At 43.6% G+C, this 21,002-nt stretch overlaps 1 long non-coding RNA gene across 3 annotated transcripts in view; it reads left to right on the top strand.

Moving 5' to 3' along the window:
- The window catches only part of LOC135914596 (uncharacterized), a 179,191-nt gene that overhangs the window by 23,421 nt on the left and 134,768 nt on the right, over positions 1-21,002 (top strand). For 2 of the 3 annotated variants that reach the window (XR_011508765.1, XR_010568348.2), the window contains exons 2-3: positions 11,988-12,145; positions 20,475-20,507. This is a non-coding gene — a long non-coding RNA (uncharacterized lncRNA). Of the gene's footprint in view, positions 1-10,831; positions 10,915-11,987; positions 12,146-20,474; positions 20,508-21,002 lie in introns of all 3 variants that reach the window. The other variant, XR_010568349.2, reaches the window with a different exon arrangement.

Below are 21,002 nucleotides of genomic sequence, written 5' to 3'. Positions count from 1 at the left end.
CGTTGAGAATATTTGGTTGAGAAAATTTGGTTGAGAATATTTGGTTGAGAATATTTGGAAGGTCCCGACATGCGCGACAAATTAAAAGACATGTTCAACTAAAAAAAATCGCTAATTGACTTTTTCATTAATTGCTTTACGGCACCTACTGCAATTTACGAATTTGTAGAAGGTAAGTTTGCGATGCTTTTTTGCAATGCATTCCCAAAATAACACTAGTTGGGCATATATGCGCCAGCAAACTTGCTGCAAAAATGCACCATTTAGGTTTTTTACGAAATGCTCTTTTATGCATCGAAGCAGAAAAGTAACCAAAAGGCCAGTGTATTTCGTGCCACAATTTGGGAAATATTATCTCGAAACTGATAATGATGTCATCCTGCAGATTTTTTTCAAGGGCATGCTGCTTGCAAGCTCACCGGCTGCAGTTTGTGAACTGCAATATGTGCAGTTAATAATAACTACGAAATAACTAAAGAATTATCTATATTAGTTGAACGTGGTGTTTTCATTTCTCGGGCTAGTAACGTCCGCATCTTGGAGTAATCCAGCTAAACGACAAGAACGATGTTACCTGCAGCGAGCGAGTTTAAAAAAAAATTGCTGAAAACCTAAACATGATCATCCAGTATACAGCGTATGCGCTAAAGTGTTTGAAACGACTTGGTTACAGCGACGAAATTGATCCGCTTATTGGTAAGCGTCCGCAAGGGTTTAGGTGTGCGAAATATTCCAAACGAAAAAATGAGTCCACAGATACCGTGGAGCCGTTTCAATAAGCCTCTTATGTGGTTAATGAGTCACACCGAACGTGAAAGTCTGAAACCAGCGCCACATGCTGCATCGTTGGTCGGATCTAGATGAAAGTATAGCAGAGCTCAGGTTGGATGTAAGAAGATTATGCGGATTCCACGCACTCCTTGTGAAATATGTGAAACGAAGCTTTCGTGAACCGGGTAATGAAGTGCTATGAATTTGCCCATTTCATTGCAACGTCTTTGGCGTAACGGAAACTGGTGCTCATCCACGTGCTCTCGCGCACACGTGATGCGGCACGTGACACGCGTGGCGATCATCACACAGGAGTAGTTAGCGTTGCCGCGATACGTCCGATTTTGTCGCAATGATTCGAGCACCGAGCTGGCGCTGCATGGCTCCATCCCACAATCGGGCACGTGATTAATTTTGTAAGAGTTTGTACCCTGAGACAAGACAGCAGTTAGCACCCAGTCACAGCCACGGTCAGGAAAGGTCTGAATGATTCGCGGGGAAAGCTTCGCTTCAAGAGCACGCGAAAATATGCAGTTCATAGCGAAGTACTTGCGTCAGGCATATGGAATCATTTGCACTTCGAGTATTTCGTACGGAGCTTTGCTCTCCTTGATGTACGTTTCGATCAGAGTTACATACACCTGTGGATGTTCTGTTACAATATAAATTGTCCAGAACCTTTTGCGCAGTGTCCGCAACGAGAATTCGTGGTTTGCGTCGTTTTATTTATTCCTTTTTTTTCCACCACTTGCGAATCACAACCCAACGTTTCATATCAAACTGATAAATATTGCTTGGAAATTCAGTTCGTTTTTATGATCGTACAGTGACACAAAGTACACACTGTGAACAAGCTGACGGCAAACACCATATATGCCAACATTTCGAACATGATCTATCTATCTATCTATCTATCTATCTATCTATCTATCTATCTATCTATCTATCTATCTATCTATCTATCTATCTATCTATCTATCTATCTATCTATCTATCTATCTATCTATCTATCTATCTATCTATCTATCTATCTATCTATCTATCTATCTATCTATCTATCTATCTATCTATCTATCTATCTATCTATCTATCTATCTATCTATCTATCTATCTATCTATCTATCTATCTAATCTCATTTAAAAATACCGACACTAACTGGAGAGCGCCGTCTTACGCGAGCACTCAGTAAGAGCGCGGGCAAACGTATGAAAAAGCAGCCATTCAACCAGAATACGGCAAAAGCGAGTGCCTCGGGTGACCTCACCAGAACGCCATTCGCAGCACCGCCATATCGGTCACCCACGAAGCTTATAAGAGGCGGATCACACTGCCGAGAACGCGTTGCTGCAAAACGTGATCTATATTATTCGCGTTGTCGCTTTTTTTTTTAATACGTACAGGAGGCATATTGAACTAAAGGCTTTCGTTCTTTGGAGACGGGTCAGAAATTTCTATGGTCCGGTTTTTGCTGCTCATACTTTCAAAAATATTTGCAAGATACTTGCAAAGTTTCCTCGAGTTGCGGCTGTGCTCAAGAAAAAGTAGGCTTTTGGATAAAGAAATTGGCTCCAGTTGGAGTGACCCACCTGCGAAACTTCGATTTCAAATTACATCATAACGCGAATTCCACCTTGAACAGATGAAGGCGTGTCTCAGCTGTGACCCCTTCTGGGAGGAGGAGGAGAAAAAACTTTATTGTAACAAGAAATTTAGAGCCTCCTAGACCCCCTGGGTACCCGCACGACCCCACTGCACTCAAACGTCTTGTTTAACGTATATCCATGACGCTGGTAGCTCGGCCGGCGGCAATCTTCTGCCTTGCCGGGTCCATGGAGCGTAATGAGATCTTCCAGTCCTTCCAGGTTTGGGGTGGTACCGGCCCGCTGGACGGAGAAGCCGGGCAGGCCAGGAGTATAAGTGTGAGTTTTGCTTTCGGCGCATTGCACAGAGGGCAAGAAGGTTGGATTGGTCGGCCGCGGGACAGGCCGGGTGGTGTAGGTAGGGTGCGCGTTGGCAGATGGCGCCATAACTGTTGCTCCCTGGTAGCGAGGGAAGAGCGGGGGGGGGGGGGGGGGTATATTTGCCTCTCGGCACGCGCATTCGCGAACTGCTCAGTGAAGGTACACGCATGCTCCCTCGAGAAATCTTCCAGGAGGTCGGCCTGTGCCCGCTTTCCCGACCCTCGGGCTGCAGAATCGGTGGCCTAATTGCCGGGGTTTCCCAAGTGCGCGGGTACTCAGATGAGCTCAGTGCTGTGGGAGAAGGGAGGGTTCGGGGTCAGTATGTGACAGGTGACAGAGTGAACTCCGCCCCTATAGCATAACTTAGCAGTGAAGTTTTAGAATCACTCAGGATGTAGGTAATACTGGAGCTGCGAGCGCTAGCGCTATAGAGATATCTTCCGCTTCCTCTGTGTCTGTTCCCGGGGGTAGTTCCTTTATTAAGGGAGAGATAGTCGGTGTGCAAGAAACTGCTGCGGCTCCGTGCTGATCACATGCAGCGTCTACCCATATTGCGTTTTGTTCATCCTCGTACCGTTTATGAAGGGTTGCTGCTCTGGCTTTTCGTCACTCGCAGTTTTGGTCGGGGTGCGTGTTAAGGGTGAGCGCTCAAATGCATAGCGTTTGATGAATTGCTGTGGGAAGGGCTTTTATGAAGTCATAATTAGCAGGAATGCTAATTAGGAGGTCAGAAAGTATATGTCTTCTTGCAGAGGTGTTGGCTAATTGTAGGTATTGTGCCTGTAGGTGTTGCTTCGGTTAGTTCTTGTATGGTGTTATGCACACCTAACTCCGCCAGGCGTTGCTGTTTTGGTGTTTTGGGGCACACTGAGCGCTGTGTTGGTAGCTTGCCTGAATATAGAATTTATCGTCTGGGTTTCGGTTGCATTGAGTCGGAGGTAGAGGGTTGAACACATTACTCAAATCATTGTAAACGCTTATACCAGTTACATAATATCAGCTTACGCAGAACGTGAGCTTCATTTTTTAGTCTGCGAATTAGCTGCGTGGCGGCTGCTAGTGGGCTCTTTAAGCATTTGATTCTTTCAGTATTTCTTTCATCTTTCTGCAGGTAGACGCCCAGGATTCAAATGGTGTGATCCTGTGGCCGCTCCCTATTGTGCACATAGATTCTGATAGGACTATGATGCGTTTTACCCTTTTGCGGGATCAAGAAATGTTCATATTTTGCCGGGGAGCAGGTGAGGCCTACCTTCGTGACCTTGTCCTGTATTACCGTAGCGGTTGTTTGCAGTGTTTCTTTGATTAGGGTGTCTGGTCCATATGTAGTCCACAGGGTGATATAATCCACGTAAACGGTATGATCAAGATGGAGAATTTGCTGTAGCTTCCGTGCGAGCGGAACGAGTACAGCATTAAAAAGGAAAGGGCACAGCACGGACTCTTCCGGTGTGCTTACGTTCGCTAGTGCGTAGCGGCGTGTACGAAGGTTGTCTACGCACGTGTTGGCCATGGGGTTTTGCAGGATAGACCTTATGTATTTGTATGCTCCTTGGCCAGCGCCTAGGTCTAACATATCTTTTAATGATGGCCTCGTGGTTGACGTTGTCGAAGGCCTTCTTGAGGTCAATCGCCAGTACCGCTTTGGTGTGCATAGGTATGAGGGGGGTCCAGAATAGCTGCCGTGAGTTGAAGCATGGCATCCTGTGTCGATAGGCCAGATCGAAATCCAATTATTGAGTGCGGGTATTGACCAGTGTTTTTCATGTGGCCATACAATCTGGCTAGGATGACTTGTTTAGAGAGCTTGCCTAGGGAGGAGGTAAGGGAGATGAGGCGCATATATTCTGGTGTAACTGGTTTGTGAGGTTTGGGCATTATAATAACCATTCTATGCGTCTACTCCTCTGGCAGTGGGCCGCTCTGCCAATGCTTTTTGAACATACTGGTAAGTTCTCGCAGGGCATTGTCATCGAGGTTCCTAAGAGCGGCGTTTGTTATGCGATCTTCCCCTGGCATGGTGTTGTGAAATCCATGAAGTGCTTCTTGGACTTCTTGTCTAGTTGTGTCTGTGTTCAGCTCACTATTTAGTGGGCCGGTGAACTCCGGTAAGAGACTCGAAGGGCCCGGCGAGGTGTGTAGGCTCTTGAGTGTCTGTAGTAGTGTCTGCGTGTCGTATTTATGGTTGTGGCTTAGTCGAGTCACGATATTTCTAATACGTTTACTTTTCATGGGATCAATTAGACGTTTTAAAGGATGCCATGCTCGAGTGGTACTGAAATTGCCTGTGAGACATTCGCATATCTGCTGCTGATTCTGCCTACAAAGTTGTTGGCTATAATCCTGAATTTGCTTTGCAAGCTCGGATATATTGTTTTCGAGCTTCTTACTGCAATTTTCCTGAACGTATCGTTTCGTGAGAGTTTCATGTGCTTCTATCACATGGGCCAATTTTGATTCCATAACTGGAACTTGTTGTTCTGGGCTATATTTCTTGGTACATGCCCGTTGGTCCTCGAGGACCTGTGCTGTAAAGGTTCGCGCATTCACCAGCCCAGTTTGTTGGTTTGTTTCCCGTTGTTTTCCAAATTTATCCCAGTTGATTAGCTGATGCTTTTTTTCTCGTACGAGACGCTTGGGGACCTGAGACTTGAGCTTCGACAATACAGTGACCACTGCCTAAAGTATGTTTTGTTCTATTCCATTCCAGACTGTTGGTGTGTATGCCCACCCTGATTCCGGACCTGTGTCCATCACTTTATCTGACAACCATGAATACAAAGCTAAGGAGGTTCTCATTGGCAAAGCAGCGCACCAGACGCTTCCAGTGTTACGCTACGCGGTCGCTCGGCGAGCGCACTAGATCTGCAGCAAATTTCATTTCCTAGAATCAAAATGCATGCAACCCAGTATCTAGCTTTTGGACGTCGCCCCCTCCCCATTCCCCCCATTGCGCTTTGTTGTGCAGATTCTTGCCTTGTTATGAGCATGGTCGCCCCTGCCTGCAGATGGATCAGACGCTACCGTACGGTCATCTTGCGCTATATCGGCGCTGCCTTTTCTGAACTGTTTTTCTATACCGAAGCAGGACGCAGCAACAGTGTCAGGCTTCACCAGGACACTTGCATGCTTGGAAGAAGTATTCAAGCTATTAAATTGGGGAGGCTTAGGAGTAAGCTTTAACGGCAAATATCTCATCAACTTTCGGTTTGCAGATGACATTGTCCAGTTCAGCAACAATGGGGACGATGTACAACAAATTATGTAGAACCTCAACAGAGAAAATGTAGGAGTGGGGTTGAAGACTATTATTCAGAAGACAAATATAATGTTCAGAAACCTGGCAAAAAGCAAGAGCTCAGGATCTCCAGTTGGCCTCTAGAATCTGTAAGGAGTGCGCTTATTTTGGTCAATTGCCCACAGGGGACCCTGATCATGAGCACGAAATTTACAGAAGAATACAGCTAGAATAGAACTGGCAGAAATTTCTAAGTTAATCAACAAGCGTAAGACAGCGGACATCAGGAACTATAATATGGATAGAATTGAACAGGCTCTCAGGAACGGAGGAAGCCTAAAAACAGTGAAGAAGAAACTAGGAATAGGCAAGAATCAGATGTGTGCGTTGAGAGAGAAAGCCGCCAATATCGTTACTAATATGGATGAGATAGTTCAAGTCGCTGAAGAGTTCTACAGAGATTTATAAAGTACCAGTGGCACCCACGACGATCGTGGAAGAGAAAATAGTCTAGAGGAATTCGAAATCCCGCAGGTAACGCCAGAAGAAGTAAAGAAAGCCTTAGGAGCTATGCAAAGGGAGAAGGCAGCTGGGGAGGATCAGGTAACAGCAGATTTGTTGAAGGATGGTGGTCAGATTGTTCTAGAGAAACTGGCCACCCTGTATACGCAATGCCTCATAACCTCGAGCGTACCGGAATCTTGGAAGAACGCTAATATAATCCTAATCCATAAGAAAGGGGACGCCAAAGACTTGAAAATTTATAGACCGATCAGCTTACCATCCGTCGCCTACAAAGTATTTACTAAGGTAATCGCAAATAGCATCAGGAACACCTTAGACTTCTGTCAACCAAAGGACCAGGCAGGATTCCGTAAAAGCTACTCAACAATAGTCCATATTCACACTATCAATCAGGTGATAGAAAAATGTGCAGAATATAACCAACCGTTATATATAGCTTTCATTGATTACGAGAAAGCGTTTGATTCAGTCGAAGCCTCAGCAGTCATGGAGGCATTACGGAATCAGGGTGTAGATGAGCCATATGTAAAAATACTGGAAAATATCTATAGCGGCTCGACAGCCACCGTAGTCCTCCACAAAGAAAGCAACAAAATCCCAATAAAGAAAGGCGTCAGACAGGGAGATACGATCTCTCCAATGCTATTCACCGCATGTTTACAAGATGTATTCAGAGACCTGCAGTGGGAAGAATGGGGGATAAACGTTGATGGAGAATACATTAGCAACTTGCGATTCGCTGATGATATTGCCTTGCTGAGTAACTCAGGAGACCAATTGCAATGCATGCTCACTGACCTGGAGAGGCAAAGCAGAAGGGCGGGTCTGAAAATTAATCTGCTGAAAACTAAAGTAATGTTTAACAGTCTCGGAAGAGAACAGCAGTTTACGATAGGTAGCGAGGCACTGGAAGTGGTAAGGGAATACATCTACTTAGGGCAGGTAGTTACCACGGATCCGGATCATGAGACTGAAATAACCAGAAGAATAAGAATGGGCTGGGGTGCGTTTGGCAGGCATTCTCAAATCATGAACAGCAGGTTGCCACTATCCCTCAAAAGGAAAGTGTATAACAGCTGTGTGTTACCAGTACTCACATATGGGGCAGAAACCTGGAGGCTTACGAAAAGGGTTCTGCTGAAATTGAGGACGACGCAACGAGCCATGGAAAGAAGAATGATCGGTGTAACGTTAAGGGATAAGAAAAGAACAGATTGGGTGAGGCAACAAACGGGGGTAAATGATATCTTAGTTGAAATAAAGAAAAAGAAATGGACATGGGCCGGACATGTAATGAGGAGGGGAGATAACCGATGGTCATTAAGGGTTACGGACTGGATTCCAAGGGAAGGGAAGCGTAGCAGGGGGCGGCAGAAAGTTAGGTGGGCGGATGTCATTAAGACGTTTGCAGGGACAACATGGCCACAATTAGTACATGACCGGGGTAGTTGGAGAAGTATGGGAGAGGCCTTTGCCCTGCATTGGGCGTAACTAGGATGATTATGATGATGGTGATGATGATGATGATGATGATGATGATGATGAAAAATGGATTAGAGTGCATGTGAAGTGGACGCAGCCCAGAAACTGTTGACCAATTGCCGAGGGCTAATGGCAAAAAGGCGTCGAATCAGAAATAATCATTTTTGTTTTCTTTGGTCAAATTATCAGTGCGTACACGTCACATGAAATGGGGAGCTATCGCGGTTTTCGTGACGTCGCGTGACAGACAGATGAAGTGGGGGTGGTCCAAAAACGTTTTTGACCTATTGCGGTGGGCTGATTGCAGAAGCGGAATAGAAAAGTTTGGAATAGTTTTACGTTATAGCGCCTCATGTTAAGGACAGCGCTAAAGTGATAAAACAAAAAATGCTAGGGGTAACGTTAAGAGACTGGAAGAGAGTGGTGTGGATCAGAGAGCGAACGGAGTTAGCCGGCATTCTAATTGATATTAAGAGAAAAAAATTAAGCTGGACAGGCCATGTAATGCATAGGTTAGATAACCGGTGGACCATTAGAGTCTAAGAATGGTTGCCAAGATAAGGGAAGCGCAGCTGAGGACGGTAGAAAACTAGCTGGTATGATGAAAGTAGAAAATTTGCCGGCACAAGTTGGAATCCACTGGCGCAGGACCAGGGTCAATTGCAGGGGCAAGGGATAAGCTCGCACCGAGTCTTCGTCCTGCGTGGACACAAAAAAATGGCTGATCATGACGATAACCATGACAGTGACCTAGCGGCATCGGCAACCGCATCAGTCACCACCGCAAGTGTAAACGCATCGCTGACATAGTTCTCCTTTATAAGGCGCGAAGGAGGAGCAGCTGCACGGTCAGTTTTCAATTCTTCCTGCTTCGTTGTGCAGGTCAGTAAATGCCCCTATATACATACAAAACACGAAAGTGTTTCTTTTTGCTGCTCTACCCAAGCACAATAATTATCTTGGAAGTTGAAAGTGGATGTGGACATGTTGTCATGTTGTTGTTGTTGCCTAGCGATGTTGAAACAAATTCAGGGCCTACTAATGGTAGTGACGGCCTGGCAGAGATCGCCACATTCTCCGCAACGCTAGATGAAAATCATTTTGAGATGACTCAAATGCTAACGGAAGTAAGAATGAATCAAGAACAACTGGAACAAAAATGTGTGAGACAAAACAGTCAGACTTTCCGCGGTTGAATTTGTTGTTGAATCGTTCGGTTCGTCCCGCAATGGCGAGAACCCGCCTGGTGTTTTGAGCAGTGTTGTTAGGAATGAAACGCCAATTAAAGATTGACTACTTGATGGTCTTGATAGATAGAGAAGCAACAACTAACTTTTGGCAGATTTGGTGATACTCCTGCACAAAAGTGGGTGCAGTGCGAGTGCCAAGTTCGTGAGTCCCTTACCAGTATTTTAAATCTTACGTTTCCTGTTGACATTTCTCGCATACACCGCCTGAGCACGCCATGCTTGGGTAAAGTTCCCCCAATAACCGTAAACTTTCGTTCCTCAAAGCTAAACGAAGACATCTTTCTCAACATTCTAGGTTTCGTGGTAGAGGTGGATCTGTCGCTGAGGACGTTTTCGGAGTTACACGTCAGGGTCGAAAGAAACTTATTGAGTTCGGTAATAATAGTGGCCAACAGTACATACTTTGTCTTAACAAGCTGCATATAAATAAAAAAAGAGCTACGTGTATTGTCCCGCCTATAGATCAGGTTTGCGAACTTCACTCGGGCGTGGCTGCTGTCATTAACAATAGCAACCAGCATTCCACAGGCACTAGCAGGGTATGTACAGCGTCATCATGGCTCCTTCATAACTCAAACCTTAAGCAGGTCTTTGTCTTCTATACTAACGTGCAAAGTATAGGTATTAAAATTGAATGTTTCTCCTCTGTAATAGAAGTGTGTTCAGCAGACATATTCATGCTTACAGAAACGTGTATCTTGAATGAGATTGCTGATCACGAAATGTCTGAATGCGTTAAGTACCTAGGAATTCATTCATCGACACCGCGGGCAGCAGACAAGTGGCGGAATACTCATATAGCCGTACGTGTTACAATATACCTCGCCTTGAGCAATATTTTTCTGGCCAATGGGAATTTCTCTGCGCTCGAATAACTGTCCATCATTAAGGTTTCCTCTTCAGTGCCCGCTACTGGTCACCTAGCTCAACTAACACTTCTTGCAGCGAACTTTCTGAAATTTTTAGCTACTTGAGAAAACAGTTTACTTTATGTCCTTCATTCTTAGTGGGCGATTATAACGTTCAAGCGATTTACAGGAAAGCGCAACCTTCATTTATGGAGGGTGGCTCTGAGGGTATCCCGTTCCTTAATCTGTGCCCTGATTTTTCACATAACGCAACATGCCGCTAAAATGACACGAAGCTCCCGTCATTCTGCCATCATTTCGGACTTCATTTCATCTGCGACTCCTCACTTCGTTCCCAGTGTTCAATATTTTCCTGGCCTTGGTGATCACTGCATTCTGCTGTTTGACTTACTCGCTTGCACCCCTTCTCTCAAATCATCTAAAATTATTGGTGATTATAAGAACGCTGACGTCGCTGCCATTATTTCTGAATGATCATGCCTTTTTATGGTGAATATAATTCATAATGCGCAGTTATATCCCACAAAAGCATCTCACAACTAATCCAGGGCAACATTATTTAACGCACAACTGAAACGGTTACTAAATAAAAAGAAAAGGTGATTTCGGCGCGCTAGGAAGACAAGGAAATGCCTAGTGATGTATTGCTTGCACCAAAGCTGATAACGAGTACGAAGATATTACCACACGCGCTAAGGATGTCTTTTATAGTAACACACTGCCAAACTTTCCAGGTGACAATCCTTAACACTTTTGGTGTGCCGTGAATGGCAAAAACAAAACTTCAATTGAGCTTTCCTGTACGAGTGACGTTCCTGTAAGTGACAAACAATTGCTGTGATGCATTAAATAATTCATCACGTTCTTTTTTTTTCGCATGACTGCGCAGCTTTAAACCTTGATTATCCTGACTGAAGTTCATTTTTCTTAAGTACCCTGTTCAGTTTTCTTCAACTGGTATTTGTTAAATAAAAAAACTAAATATCTCTAGGTGTGCAGTCCTGACGGTAATAATTGCAACTTTTTGAAAGCAAATCGCTTTATACATCAATGACTTTGCGATGTTTTTTCAGAGTCATTGCTAACTTGTACCATACCAAACGGTCGGAAGGTGGGGAGAGTGGTTCCTTTGCACGAATCAGGTGTTTCTGATTTTCTACTAAATTACAGACCAATATCATTGACTAGTACAAGTTGCAAGCTAATGTGAGGTGCCATTTATTCATATGAGGCGTGTTTTCTTGAATCTAACTAATTTGTATTTACCTGTAAACATGGCTTTAGAAAAGCTTTTTTTTTCTGAAACGCAGCTTTGGTTATTTTCAAACGACTTGTTTCGCGCTCTCTATAATGGTATTCTTGTCGCTTGTATTTTGTTTGGATTTCGCTAAGGCATTTTCTTTAGCGTCACACTAACTACTCTTTCTTAAACTTGATAGGTTGAACCTCGAAACCAATCTGTTAGGCTGGAATAAATACGTTCTTTTTATCCGCTTTCGATATGTTTTGGATAACGGTACTGATTCTTCGTTCACTTTAATGGCCTCGGGGGGGTCTCAGTGGTTGGTTTCAAGGATCTTTCTCATATACATCGAAGATCTTCTCACCAAATTCTTCTGTAAAATTATTTTCTGGTGATTGTGTAGTATGCCGCATTAGTTCGAAACCCTGCGACCATACTGCATTACAGAATGAATGTCATAGTATTTCCCGCTGCTATTTCCGTGGTCTAATTACGCTTAAGTTAAAAATTTTTGAGACGCATGCTGCTAATTCACTGTTAATAACATACTCCTAACCGCCGTGACCTTTTAAAAATATATTGACGTCATTAAAGTCCAGAATCTATTGTGGACTTTGCATGTGAACTATACTACCTAACTATCGCAGGTTTGGTTTCTAGCGTTGCAACTTCTCTCTCGTCACTACAACCGTAAAGCTCCAACTTTACAAGACGTGGTCAGATCCAAACTTGAGTATGCCGGCTCAATTTGAAATCCCGGCAAGGTAACATCACCAAACCCTTCTAGAACGTCACCCTACAACAGGTGAGCCATTCAAACTACAGCATCACGAAGAGCGACCTGCGGCTGGAAGTTCATGGGTTTTGTTTCTTCAAAATGAAATCGATATGGCCTCAGGCTACGTCATGTTGACGTACTCCTCGGAAATACTGCGTCTCTTTGACTGCGAACAAAATGAAGAACTAGCAAGTTTTCATGCTTCTAGGGCCGGATGGGGGGGAGGGAGGGCAGAGAGGAGTGTGTCATAATTGTTTGTTTATAGACAAACGAGGTTACACTGAGCGTTCTTGGGCTCCGTAGCTACTTCTTGGCACTACGTATTTCTATGCACCCACACTAGCCAATAGCAAAACGAAATTCTCTGTTGCGCTAGGTATATACTATTCTTTTTTAACGTGGAGTGGAGCAAAGAAACCAGAGAGTAATAAATCTACCGACAGTTTACTACGTGCAGCAGGCCGGCGCGTAGTTTACTTTTGCCTGCGATTTAAAGCTTTCGTCAGCGCCACTAAAGCATGGTCTTCTTAATGCGCATATTGTATGCACTTATGCAGAAATCCATATTATTCTAAATATACCCGAGGGGTGCATCCACAGCCAAAAGCGCATCCGGAAAAGTAGGGTGAGGTGTCTTTTCAGCTAGCAATCTACGTACCATTTTAGATGCCTCCGATGGCCGGTTCGTTGGGAAACGCTATTTGATGCAAATAACAGTTACTAACTTTGTCGTGTTTAGCATAAGAATTTATTCCTTTGACCGGGTTGGTTATTTTTGTGTTCGCGGCAGTACTGCAACTTCATTGACCAGAAACGCCAGAGCCTTAACACATCCAAGAATGCACGCAGTGCCCGGAAGGCGGCACACGCTTCAAGAACACGTCAGCATCGAAATAGAAGCGGTGTCGCTTTTCAGACTTACATACTTTTTACGGAGTGACGTCAAGGGAACGTCGATTGAGATCAGCTTCGTTTCAAGCTGTCGGTTCGAATGACGCCCTGAATGCACATTCGCTTTGGCAGGCCACTCTGTTTTCTCCTTCAATGTAGGTACAATGGGAAGACCCAGCGGCTTTCCAGTGTCCGGTGAAGCAGACACTTCACTGAATGTTCAGCTTCTTGCTCTTGTGATGTTTTTATCAACACTCTACAGCAAGCCGCTGGAGACTGAAAGATGCGCAGTCGCGCTGTGTGTTGCAAGCAGCTCACTTCAAGGAAAAAGGCGATGCCCGTCATCTGTTGCGACAGGAGCTAAAGATGCCTTCAAGGGTCTACAGCAGCTCGCGTGTCTCTGAATGAGGCGGAAGCCTCACTGGCCTGAGGCTGAGGCTTAGAACCCACTGAGGCTTAGAATTTATAGAGAACCTCCACCGAGATGCTTCTGCAGAGACTTCTTTTCATGACCATCACGCTAGAGCCATTTCAGCCCGTAAACACTATAAACATCATGGCATGGGATGTACGTAGTGTGCAAAATATGCTAAGAAAAAGTGGTTCTTCAATACTATAGCCTTTTTTTCAAATAGAATGTTAACCACCCGAACTGTGTATTCAGCCACTCTCCACGCAAAATATGGCCAGACCATTCGGTGTATTTAGGGGATGAAGAATTTATAAAACGGTTCTAAGCAGTTGACGATTCACTACGCTGAACCTAAAGGCCACTTGCTTTGACTGGGGCAGCCAAAGAGCATGGCGGTTTCGTGTTCGGTATGAAAAGACGAATGAAGGAAGAGATAAAGTACGATTCTTATCTTTGATATATCAGCAGTAGCAATCAGATTTTATATGCGCGACTCGGTACACGTTTAACCATTTAGTAACCTTGGGGTCTTGCGGACGAAGACGCAAACGTGGTGATATGAATGTTCACCGAAACTGACTTAGAAGAGCTAATGTAAAGCATTTAAATATCGCGGAATCCTAGGCCCACTCTTGCATTTCGAAATAGTGCGTCGCACTAACACCTCATTACACTCACCCTATTAGTCATTCTTGCTCTCTTGGCAGGCTATTGAACACTATCTTTGACTTCTGCTTATTAATCTTATGCCCCACTCTTGATGTTTCTCGCTTAAGGCACTCAATTATTTGCAGCGATTCGGCCCCAGTGTTGCTGAATGACAATGTCAGCTTCAGCAACCGAAAGTTGCTGACATACGCGCCCCTGATCCTCACTCTTATTAGCCTTTCCTAATAGCTGAAATACTTCTTCTAAGCATGCAGTAAATACCATTTAATAAGTCGTATCTTCTTGCCCTACCCCTTCCTTTAGAGGTATATTTCGTTTTTTTTGTTTGTGGAGAACCAGTGCATCTGTGGAATCTTTGTAAATATTTCCTAAAAAGTTCGCGTATGTCTCCTGTACTCGATTAGGCAATGCTTCTATCACTACTGATACCTCTACTGAATCAAATGTCATTTCATTCTTTATGAAAATTATCTAGAGATGCTGATATCGCTCCGCATATATCTCAATTACCTCACTGATGACACGGATTTGATCCATTGTAGAAGATCCGTTCCTAAAGCCAGCCCTGTCTCTTGGTTGATTGAAGTCAAGTGTTCCCCTGATTCTATTGAAAATTACCTTGGTGAACATTTTACGCAATACTGAAAGCAAGCTAATTGGCCTACAACTCCTCAATTCGTTAACGTCTCTCTTCTTTTATATTAGTGTAATGTTTGCATTATTCCAGCTCTCTGATCCACTTGAAGTAGTGAGGCATTGCTTACACAGGGTCGCAAGCTTTTGAGGCCTGATGTATCCTTCTTCAATTTTTTTTTTAAAATCGACTGTTATTCCATCTTCCCCTGCCACTTTTTCCCTGTTTGCGTCTTGAAGATCCCTTCTAATTTCATCGCTACTTATAAAAGGAGCCTCTGTATACTTTTCATCAATACTTCGAATGAAAGTAGTGTGCCGGCTCTGGGTAACGTATGGGTCAGTATAGAATTTTTCGCTATGTCATAGTGGAGCTATTAGAACCTCGCTGGATTGCTTTTAACATCCGCAGCTTCGCCGAGCTAGGGGAGAGGGAGCTGAGAGGGAGTGAAAGCAGAGTATAAAAATGGCATAGCACAACACATACCGCGTGGCGAAGATGGGCGGAGCCTTGCCGGGGAGAAGGAGCGGCGCGGCGGGGACGCAGGTGGGGTGACGTCATTGCTCTCCGATAAAAACCCGCGCGCTCGCTTCGGCGGTCCTCTTTCTTGCAGTGGAAAAAAATATTGACGCGGTGTTTGCTTAGCGATGGCGAAGACAACCGTCAAGACTCCTGAGGAAGAAGCCGCTCGACTGGAGCTCCGTCGAGAAGCTGATCGTGAACAATGTCTTGCGACATCTGGCTGTTTTTAGCGGTTATATTTTATGTGCGTGACTGATGCGCGTAAGATGTGAGCGGCAGCACTAGGGGAAGGGGGAGCTGGGGGAGGGCCAGTGATGCAGTGCCGAACCGCACACTTAGTCTTAACTTTTGCTGGGCTTCCCACAGCTCCACTGGTCTCTGGTGTTTGCGTTAGCAGAGCCACGCGTAACTTTTAGTAGATCATCGAAATTTTTGATGACATTACCCGGCTTATATGTCAGTGCATACATCTCACTTTGCCTTATGCCCAATGCAAGCTTGCGGCTATGATACATTTACAAGAATTCACCTAAAATCTTGAGGTAAAGAAAATTTAGCATGGAATTTACAAGGTTGCACCAAAACCACATTGTCTAGGTTTGTGAACGGCGTCTCTAACAGTAGTGAATGTGGACTAGTACAGGTACTTCATGAGTTCTTGCTTGAAATAGTTTCATTAATTACGTGTTGTATAGAAAAGCCCACCAGAAAATCGATATCTACGTAACACTTAAGGTTTGACCGCTTCGCAGGTCATAATAGACGCAATTTACGTGATTTTAAGAGATTTTATATTGTTAGTTACGTAGGTGAAACCGGCATGATTCACTATTATTAAATATATCGGATTATTTTCTATCCGCTGTAAACAAGTCCTACTAAATATTGGTTGTGTCTTGAAGTGCGACCTGTACGCTTCATGTTTGCCCGTTTTGGATGTCTCAATAGGCGCGATGTACGTGTGCAACATCGTTTTTATTGTTATTTATAAAATTATAACTCGTATGCTTCGGTGTTTCTAAACTTAGCGGAATTTACGAATTCCTACAATAAATATTAGCCTAAAAACAAACTGCTTCGACATTCGGCAGATTGATCGTTTTCTTTTAAATACAGCAACCTTGTCAAATTCTATGCAGTTGATACAAAAGAAAAAAAAACATTTGTTCCCGTAAATCTTGATACAAGTAGCTCAATATGAAGGTTCTTCTTAAACGTGATCAACACTATGTTTATAGATAAACACTATAGCCAGGGAAAGGCTTCACAAAAAGAGCTCATGCTGGGTTGAGCAGCCATCGCTGTAATTCAGACCTTCAAGATACCGTTCCTTACGGCCCTCGCTGTGTGTCTTCTTGCTTATGGAGATAGCTGTGGCGGCGAGTGTGGAACTTCTTATGGGCCATAGCTCTCTAAGCTAGAAGTAGAAATCAAACCCAGAGCTCCAAAATCTAGTGCCTTCTTGCTAGGAGCAAAGGACAGGGAATGGAGGCAGGCTGCCGTCTACTTGGACTGTGGGCGAGTGGATGTAAGTTACAGGTTGAAATGTCAAAACGTAGTCTTCAAGAAGTTGTGTGTCAAAAAAATTGCTGATGCATACTGTTTGCATATTTGGAAAGGCCCAGAGAAATAGAGAGAAAGCTCATTGTTGAAAAGTGGAATGTTTCGGTGGCGTATATTTTTCTACATGCTACTCTGCAGCGAAAGCACAAACGAAAACGAATGCCATAAAGGTGGGAGGGCGGAAGATGGCCGCCATGTCAGGAAGTGTAAAAAAAAGGTGCGAATATCTTGACTTGATCTACAGCCTTTGGGTATGTGTTCTTACGAGATTGTTAATGATGCAAATATGGACATTTGCTACAAAGAAAAAGCTGTCTTAGAAGGGCCCTCAAGCACTTCCTTTATTGAACTCGAGAAATTAATTTGAAGTCAAACTAGACCATTTCCTACAAAACATTTGCCTCAAAAGTACTGCAAATCATTCAACAGAAGCGTAGCTGTTGGCAAAAAAGGTTGTGAATGATCCCCATTCGCGGTGCTTCCGCTTCTTCTTCAATGCCTCGCAATGCGAAGGCAACGGCGGTACGGCAAGTGCCCACAACGCGCCGCCTACCTAAGGTCCCCGTATCGCGCACTTCAAATTTGATTTTGGACGTTCACGTAGACTTATCTGTTTTCGATTTCACAGGTTACGACATGCCAAACGCGTTTTCCTCAGGGATCCGCGGCCCTCTTAGTCAACGGACTCGTCGCGGCACCACGCGGCAGCCGTGCTATCTACGCTACGTAGAACACCGCAGCTACGTGCGACTGTAGTGCTTATGCGCAGCGTTTGCTTTGTGCAATATAAGGCTTGAGTGTGTGATCGCGCTCATATGCTCCAGTCTGAGCATACTACGTGGTGAGAGCCGGTTTTGTCGTGCACAAGCTGGCCCGATGGAGTGGGGCCACACTAAACTTTCGCATTTTCAAGCGCTATCACTGGCTTAGTACGAATCGAAGCGGTGACGTTGCAGTGACGATGGAGAAAACAGTCACAAAACTCTGAACGACAAAACTAACTTATTGGGTGGAACTGTGCCTATAAAAGCAGGCTACACTCAAAGCACAACGACAGCGGCGAATACAGTTAGCGATCGTCGAAATCTGATGAGCGGGTAAAGCGCGCCGGCTTTGATACACGAGTCATCGAAGGTTCCAGAGAAATGGCTGGTGCCCGTGTGTCTTCTATAAAACACTACACAATTCGCGTCCCTCATACGTGCAGTAAGATTACACGAGGTTTGGTGGCAACAGATAGCGGATAGAACCATCGATAACATTCTGTAAACTTCCGGTATAGGCGCGTCTTTAGCTGAGCGAGAACATTTGTGAGACGGTGAAACGCGGTCACCCGATGATAGATGAACAAGCACACGTGTCAGTATGCTATTCGTAGATTGTGTTTTTCCACAAAGCAGTAGGGGTAGTTCGGGACCCATTTAATCAGATTAACTGTGCGGGTTCGTGCAAGAGCAAGCCTATTCGCTCAGAACAATATGCCCCAGTAAACAGGTCCAGCACTATCGTCTATGGTGCGCATTCCAGCAATTTGTGTCGAACACTTTGCAATATTACTTATATATGAATATATTATATATATATATATATATATATATATATATATATATATATATATATATATTATTTGTATAATTATATATTGAAAGATACCTTACAGGCCTCTAGAGGAATTATGTAAGGGGTGAGAGTACGCTAAATATTTATAATATACAATAAGTGGAATACATATGTTAATACATATACAAAATACGGTATAAGAAATACGCTAACGTAGAGTAATGTGCTGTTACAATTGTACAATGGACAAACGGAATTCTTTAGAACGCGAGGGGTTTCCGAACAATAAACATTCACACAGTAAAATATATTCAACAGGATTATAGAGCGAGCGGGACATATCTGGCTATAACAAAACAGTATTTAAGGGATAGTAGCAAATTAATAACTCGGAAGGCAAGAAAAGTAACACGTTAGGTTATGCAGAGTTCGAGAATTGCGTTCTTAGGTGACGCCGGAAATTTTCTTTGTCACTAACATAAGCGAAGGCGTTCGGAAAGTCGTTACAAAGGTGAAGGACTCTTCGACGAACGGAGTAGGTAAATGAATTACACTTTCCGTAGATGCGTTCGCAATTTAACCAATTGTACAGCCGTTGTGACCTCTAATGAGGAGTTTCAGGAGGCAGAACTGATAACACTGTGTTATGGACGTATTTATGAAAAAATAATAGCAGGGTTATATCATGACGATCATGCAGGGGCTGTAGTTCGAGGTTGAGTTGAATTTGTGTTATGATTTTGTGGTAGTCATAACAACCTGAAATAAAACGCGCAGCCCTATTTGGAATGCATTCGAGTTTTTTCAATAAAGTATTTTTGATGGACAGACGAGAGGATGCGGCGTATTCAAGCTGAGGTCGACAATATGTTAGATAAGCTAGTTTACAAATGTCTTTAGTAGAATGTAGTAACTTGCGTCTTATGTGGCCAAATGAACTCGAAGCATTGGCGTACATCTATGCAATGTGCGTTGAGTACGAAAGAATGAAAGGTTAACACCAAGATATTAAATTGAGTATCATGCAGAGTAGTTATATTATTCATGTGATAAAGAAACGTAGAATTATTATGCTTGCAGCTAAAAGAGATTAGTTTAGATTTAGAAACGTTAAGGTTCATCAGCCAAGTTTTACACCAAATAAAGATAAGTTCTAGATATTTTTAGAGGACTGTATGATCATCGGAACATTTGATGGAAAGATAAGAAATGCAGTCGTCCGCAAAAATGCGCACGTGTGAGTAAAATGTTATTCGCTAAGTCATTTATGTGTATTAGGAATAGTGATGGCACAGGAACGCTGCCTTGTGGTGCACCTGAAGTAACATGTGAAAGAGGAAATGAAAACTTATGAACTGCTGTGAATTTCTGACGATTAGGAAGAGGACTGTGAATCCATGTTAGTGCAAGAGAATCTAATTGAAGAGGGGATTATTTAAAAATCAGACGGCAATGTGCTACGAGGTGAAACGCTTTTGAAAAGTCTCGAAAAGCACAATCAGTTTGTAGATCCTCTTCCACCTGAGTACGGTAATCAGTTGTTAATTCCAATAATTGCCTCTCAGAAGATATGGTTCTTCATAATCCGTGTTGATTAGAAAAGAAGAATTTGTTGGCTTCTAGATGGCTGTAGATATTTCATGCATTTACATGTTCCAGCCTTTTGGAGCATATGGATATTAATGATATTCGATGATAGCTTTCCGGTGCGTGTTTATTAGCTGCCTCAAAATGGGTATGACCTTTGCTATCTTCCAGCCTCAGTGGAGCACGCCAGTCTCTAGAGATCGGCTGAAGATGTGAGACACAATTTTACTAGCTGCTATGAGGGTGTGTTTCAGAATCTTAGAATTAATGCCGTCAACGCCACAGGATGTGGTTAGCTTGAGGTTATTTATTAGGTATGCGACAGCTTCAAACGTTATTGCTATTGGTAACATACATTGATAGTTTAGCTCCGCTACTTCGAACAGATTAGGCTGATCTTTTCCGGTGAATATAGAAGAAAAATATGTAATAATCTGGGTCAGTATCTGGAAGTATCTGGATCCAGTTTGTTCTTTCTACTCAATTTCCTGCCATATGTCTTCTGTTTTTTCTTTCAGCTTTTGGCTGCAATTTACGGCGACTGTGAGAGTGTGAGTCATAATTTCTATAAAGTATTCTCTATCCCCTTAAATTCCGCTATTTCCAGTACTTAGCTGTCAATCCGGGAAAAGAAACCCGTGAACAAAATTTCAAGTGTAACCGTGCATGCCAGTTTTAAAGCGCTTCGACGAAGCTGGTATTCTCGGTATGTAAAAAGTTCCGCTTTTTCTGTAAGGAATGCAGGAAACGGAGAAATAAAGAATAATCGGGCACGACGAGGAAACAGACTGCCACTTTACGTTCTTCAGAGTTCTCAGTCTGGAACAGACAACGGCGAAGTTTAATGGTTTTGCTTCCCGGCGTCACTTTCACATTTTAGAGTGGCAGTGAAGCATTGCAGGAATGTGAGCGACAAAGGATACGCGCGAGCTCTGAGAGGAAAACTTTCCCTCAAATCTCACGTTTTCGCTGATGTTTGAGTGCATTTCTTTCATTTGTCTCATTTTTCCGTCTCGAAAGACGACTTCCGGAAGAACGTTGAGAGT

This window comes from Dermacentor albipictus, chromosome 9 (genome assembly GCF_038994185.2).
Source record: "Dermacentor albipictus isolate Rhodes 1998 colony chromosome 9, USDA_Dalb.pri_finalv2, whole genome shotgun sequence".
NCBI lineage: Eukaryota > Metazoa > Arthropoda > Arachnida > Ixodida > Ixodidae > Dermacentor > Dermacentor albipictus.
The sequence above is the reverse complement of the archived record's forward strand: the minus strand, read 5'-3'. Positions and strand labels throughout refer to the sequence as shown.